The sequence below is a fragment of the Tauraco erythrolophus genome, chromosome 13, assembly GCF_009769465.1.
Source record: "Tauraco erythrolophus isolate bTauEry1 chromosome 13, bTauEry1.pri, whole genome shotgun sequence".
NCBI lineage: Eukaryota > Metazoa > Chordata > Aves > Musophagiformes > Musophagidae > Tauraco > Tauraco erythrolophus.
The window spans coordinates 14,481,648-14,488,129 of record NC_141477.1 but is presented as its reverse complement, the minus strand read 5'-3'; positions in this window follow the sequence as shown (position 1 = coordinate 14,488,129).

Here is a 6,482-nt window from a genome sequence, read left to right as displayed (position 1 = left end):
CAGAATATGCTTACCACGATGCCTTGTGCCTTCCCACTGTAGCTGTGAAATACAGTTTGTACAGGGATACAGGAACTTAAGTTACACCAATAGCTGTTGTCCTTGCTCTAATTTAGGAAAGACTGATTAATCTGATTGGATCTTTTGGACAACAATAAAATTTTGTTTTGCTGCCTTGAAACACTAGACCCAGTTGTTGCTGCAATTACTTCTAGTTTTTAAAGCCTGGGAGCAAGGGTTACATCTTGCTCTAGGAGCAGTCTGAGATTGGGATGTAAGAGCAGGAAGGAGCACGACTGAAGCAGCAATAAGGAAACAATCCAACATGCAGGATCAGTGCTCCATAGCAAAAGGATTATTGGAGGTAAGGCCAATGTGCTGCAGGACTGCAGATCAATATGAATTCCATCTCCTTGCAGGCATATTGATCTTGAACACGTACGTCGCTGTAACCGGGCAAATGAAAGGATAAACAACTAGGGTGGCAGGACTATGAGTTAGGAGATTAAAGAAGAAACATCTTAAGAAGTGCACGCTTTTGGTCCTTGGGATGTCGAAAGGACAAGGTCATCTGTTATTGTGACCAGCTTAACTATGAATGCTAAGTAACTCATCGATTTCATGCACCTACCCTGTAAAATGTTTTGCTTTATATCATAGAATCTTCCTTTCCATTAACCAGAACTGAATCGCTTTATAAGCAACTTAAGTTTTGTGTATCTGTCCAAGATTGATTGTACCTAGGAACTGAATTGTGTGGAATACTACATGTCTAGGTTTGGGAGGACTCTTACGAGTTTTTAAGAGTTGAGAAGATAGTAAGAAAAATATCGTAGGCATTTCTGTGAATCAGTAAGTGGCTTTTTCTGTGCTTTTGTTTGGATTTTTTTTTTTGAAAGTGATATTCAGTAAAGAGCAAAGGTGTGACTTTCTTTTTAGTACTAGTCTTTCCACTTCAGAGAAGTCAATAACACCAGTAGAATCTTGTATATATCAGTGACATTCCATGAATAAACCAAAATGACATCTCTGGTCTTTGAGTTGGTTGTGATGAATTGTGCAGTTCCCATGGACGAACATAAGGAGGCAAGTACTTGTGGTGCAAATGCAGATACTTAATCTTTTGTAGAAAATAAGGAGGTTTATTATAGAATTTAAACCCCTTTATTTTCCCAGACCAAGCAAACCTTGCCCCAAGAAATGGCTTTCCAAGACACACTCCAGGGATGTTCACTGACTGTGTTAAGAGCGTATAGGAGGAAACAGTGTGTTTTTGGGTGGGCGCCCTAGTGCAGGACTTGAGTAGTATGCTTCATCGTTGGTGTGCACGGAGTTGCTGTGTTATCCCCATTTCACAGAAGGGAGTCAAATGGTGGGATTGTGTCAGTGCAGAACTTAAGAATAATGTGGTGGAGACACAGGCAATGACTGACGTGTGGATGGTATTGGGAAGGGGCCACAGGTTGCTTTGAATGAGAAGTTTAGTTGTATTTTGTTTTGACATGGAGTCGTGTGTGTGGTTCCCGTTGAGCAGAGTGAGCAGGGACTAGTTGTGGTTCCCTCGCCCTGTATTGTCTTGGTGATATCTGCACCGGTCTCTGGAGAGAGTGTCTTTCTGTGCTGTGTTGATATATTGTCTCTTGAATGTGAATTATTCAATATATGGAATTTACATTTGGGGAACTAGTCATACAAGGAGAAACAAGCTCACTGGAATATTCCCCAAGCAAACATACTGCGAGCAAAGCTGAACAGTTCTGAAAATTTCAAAGCTTGTGACTTTACTGTGAACCAGCTGAATCTGTGTGACACTTGTGTAAGCAGACATGGAAGATGAAACGTGAGCATTGTTCAAAGATTTAAAATTTAAATTTATATCGGACCTATCCCAGAGCTACCCAGGTTTTTGTGAAAATGTAAATATTGTTAGTCAACAATGAGGGTTGGAATGTCATCCCTTCTGGCAGGGTAGGAGAAGGGAAGAGGGAAAGGAGAGGAGCTGGGCTTACTGCTACGGGCGGTGGGACAGACAGGCAGTGAGGGCGTGCTGGCTGTGATGGCAGCAGTGTCTCCAGCTGCCTTGGCAGCCAGCCTGGCTTCCTGGAGGCAGGACACAGGTGAAGTGGGCAGTGGGAACAAGGGTGATCTGCTGCCCTTGCCTACCTCTTGAGCTGTTCCTCTTTCATGTTCTAAATTCTCAAAGAAAGGGCCTTTATGATTAGAAAAGGTTTCCACTGACTGCTATCTTGAACATGCAGCCTGGCCAGCTTTTCAGGAATTCTGCATGGACCAGGGCTGTAACTGCCCTGCTTAAGTCCTGAGTCTTGTACAAGGTGATGTTCTTTCCCAGGTTTTGCTGAAAACTCTGTGTGAGTGATTCACTGCAAAATGCTTTTTAATGATTCTGCCAAGAGCAAAAGGGAAGTTGAGAAAACAGAGGAAAATGAGGGATGTCAGCAACTATAATTCTCACCACACCTCTGCAATGTTGGTCTTTTTTCCTGGCTCTGTGGAGATGATGTCTTTTGTTCATGTGTCAGCATTTCTTTGCAAGCCAATGTTTAAGGAGATTACTGAAGTAACTCTTGAGTGTCAGTTTATCCATAGTACTTGTGTACATTAATTCTCTTAATCCAGAAGTCGCTATTATTAATATTAGATAGTTTTTGTTTGTTTATGTTTGTAAAACATTATTTTGACATCATTCATTAAGTACCTAGGTTAAGAAATTTCTGACTTTTATTGCTGTTACACAGATCTCATTTTGCTTTCATTGCTCATATTACAACATGACATTTTACTAGTAATTGATGTTCAGCATTGAGATTCTGTTTTCTTTTGGGGACAGGGGAGAAGGACAATCAGTTTTACTAAGCAGGGCTATTTAGGATTAAATAAAGTCTGACACGGATGGTAAGTGACTATCAGTTTGCTTTGCTGAAATTTAACCTTTCCAAGCTATGCTGAAATTAGATTTTTAAATGATCTTTAAAAATTCATTGTAATCTGCTGTTTGCTGTGAGCCTTAGGCTAGTATTTCATCACCTGAAAATTTTCACCTCGTGAGTAGGGGCTCAGAAATATGGGGCTACCCTTGCTTTGACTTATCATGATTAAGGATGTAGCTAAACTAATTCTCAGTGCTTTTCTGCATGTGTGGCTGAACAAAATATACAGAAGTTCAAATGGATGTGTGAAACTAAGGCTTTGTTTCCATATCAAGCCTTCTACATAATCCACTGATTCATGAATAATGTACTTGGTGCAAAAAGAATGTATCCAAAATATGATTGATTTTGCAGTGAAAGAATTGCTAAAAAAATTAATTGGGAAGCATATTTGTGAAACATTATTTCATCTACAATCATAATTTCATTAAGGTAGGTCAGTTTGCTAAGAGTTCTCATGACTTTCTGTGCTGAATTTCCTATGGTCATCATGCTTCTGTTCCCTTTTTTCTCCATAAATTAATGTGCTTTTTATATTCCTGTACTGTTAATTACAATGTGTGCTGGTCCCCAGAAGGACTGTGTTAACATGCTCTTCACCAGTGCCCTCCTTCTCTTCTTTCAAGCTTTGTGTTCTACTAAAAAGTCACTATAAGAAGAGCAGGGGAGTGCACTGTAAATAACCTGATAGAGTTCCGTGTTATTACTTGGGAAAAGGGCAGATAAGCTGGTCTGAGTCAAGTTGGATGTGAGTCTATGGCAGGTCATCTTCCTGTAGTGCCTGCTGATCGTGTGCTCGCTCTCTCTGTGGTAGGTGGGCAGTAGCTTGCCTTCAACCAAGTGTCGTTTCTGAAAGAGTGGCTTCCAAAGTGCCGTGGCCATCACACCCAGCTGCTCCTGGCCAGAGCAGTACTTCCTAAAGTGCTTGAAGATATTAGACTGGCACACTCAGAGAACTAAAATGTGCAGCAAATACCCACCTCTGAAATCAACCTGTCAGCTCACCTGAAAGAGCAGTGCAAACTTTTTTAATAGTTAGCAGTTCTTCATGGAGAGGCAGTCACTGCAGGAGGGATGTCTAACTTGTATACACGTATTTTTGGAAGAAGCTTTTTCTTCTTTGCTGGCAGCCCTGTAATCAGGCTGGTGCCATTTATGTGACCGTAAGAAGCAGCAGGCGTTTCCTAATTGGCTTATAGGTAACTGGAGTAGAAAACAATTAAACGTGCACGGGTATAATAACAGCCATCTATCAAAACTAATGATTCTGTAAGCTTGAGAGCTCTGGGTGTCCTGTTAGTCCCCTGCTTGAATTTAAACAAGGGCCATTGAAGAACTCTTTGAAGGCAGACTGCACTTAAAATAATTCTTAGCAAGATGGCAGCGAGCTGCTTGTAATGTAATGCATATCATGGCTTTTAATATTTACTGGTCAAAATCACGCTGTATGTGCCATGGTTATAAACTGTAATGAGGGTTGCCGACCTATTGCTGGGAGGCTACGTGGACTGTGATGGAGCTGGAGGAGATTATGGATCCTAGTGACCCACAAGAGCAGCACAAGGCAGCACTGAACTGCAGTGCACAGGAAAGTATAGGCTCCTCTTGCTCAGAAGGCAGAATCAAGGAGGCAGGAGGAGATGAGACTGAGCAGCATGGAGGATGAGGGGGTGACAGAGGAGAGAGCCTGGGTTCAGACAGGGACTTCGCTTGGACCAGAGGACAAGTTCTACCTCTGGAGCAAATCTGACTCCTGTGCCTCTCTTACATAGTCAGTGCTAGGACAGGAACCTTGCTGTATTTGTTAGCAGGCAGTGCCATTCCTAGTTCCTGAAGTACGCACTTCCCACTGGGAAGTTGATTTATTAGAATGCAGCAAAATAAGGTCAATTGTTCAGAAACTGAGCAAGGAGACTTGCTTGCTGGTTTGCTTTCATATTTGCTAGTAAGATTAAAACATCTTTCAGAACAAGACAGAATCGAAGTATATTAACTTAATTGGCATGTTATGTAGATTAATAAAGTCTAATGCTTGGAGGTTGTAAGTAGATTTAGAGTTTATTATGACTGTTAATCAGAATTAAAAAGTTATGAAGGAATTAAAAAGCTCAGAGGAAATTTCAGTGCCATAAGGACTCTTTTACTCATATGGCCCTTTGGTATAAACTTACTGCTGATATATCAACTTGTCGTAAAAACGTAAATGAAAACTGTGTTGGTACTGCAATATCCTTTTGACATTAATTTCTTACAGGTTGTTGCTGGAAGACTCTCTTTAGGACAGTGACTATACCAGCAATAGAGTGTCTTCATAGTTATCTGAGATTGCTTCTGAGATCTTGAACTTACCCCTGCGTGTCCCAGAGCATGGAGAACAGTGACCAAAAGGCCTTAGGGATTGTTGTATTTTTTCTTAATTCACAGCATATATTTTTAAAGATTCAGATAGATTGTGGATGTTTTGAATTTGACACAAGGACAAGTTATGGCCTGATGGTTAAAACTGGAGTTCAGTTATGGGCTGAGAAAATGTTAAAACTTTCAGAGCTCTGGGGGAAGACATGTTGGTTGGCTGTTTTTTTTTTTTCAAATCTGCTACATGGAGTATGTGTTTTTGTTGTGTTGAGAGGTTCTGTTCATGTCTAAGTCTACAGGACAGAGGAAATACTTGGCTTTGCTTTGATTTTTGAATAGGTTGTTAGAAATATATATTGAGGGCACAGAAGTCAAAAACTGTTTTAAAAGTTTGATCATTAATATTTCAAAATACTCTTTTTTTTTTTTTCAATTCCTTCTTTGATCTGCTAGTGTATAAATTGCAGGATCAACTTGATTTGTGACTAATTCCACAAACTTTGGTGGAATTCTGCCCAAGGATAAATTATCCCTAGATGTTTAATTACATAATTTCTAAACAGAGGTACTCTCTTAGCAAGCCTATAAAATCTGTTAAAAGCAGTTCAGAGGTAAGTGATGCTTGTTGTTTTGTGCTGGAAGTGCAAAAATAGTCTCTTGAGTTCCTCATCTCTTGCCAGTTTTGTTCCTATGGTGTGTACAGTAAATTTCATAAAATATTAACCTATGGTAAATATTTAATACATAATTTATTTGCATTATGTAAGTTCACTCTTCAATAGATGAAGTGCTTGACTAGATAGTTACATAAATATTTTGAAGTGACAAATATATAAATATTTAAATGACTAATATAAATATTTTAAATGTAGGTACAAAGGCTATATTCTCCCTTTTTCCCCCTCAGAGCCAAGTAGATATAATTGCTGACAGCACTTTACTCTGCAATTTTGAAGTAACAGCCTCAGCCAAAGTAATGTGTGTTTTCATTCATTTCAGTAAACTTTAGATTAGGTCAGTAAATATAGGAAGTTTCAGTATCAAGTAAGGACAAAAATTATATTATGGTTTTGTATATTTAATAGAATTTGGTGAATACTAGGAAGACACAGGGCAAGTATTAGCTTAAATTTGAAAATGAATTGGTTTTAGCTGTATTTGTTGAATTCTAAGGGCAGT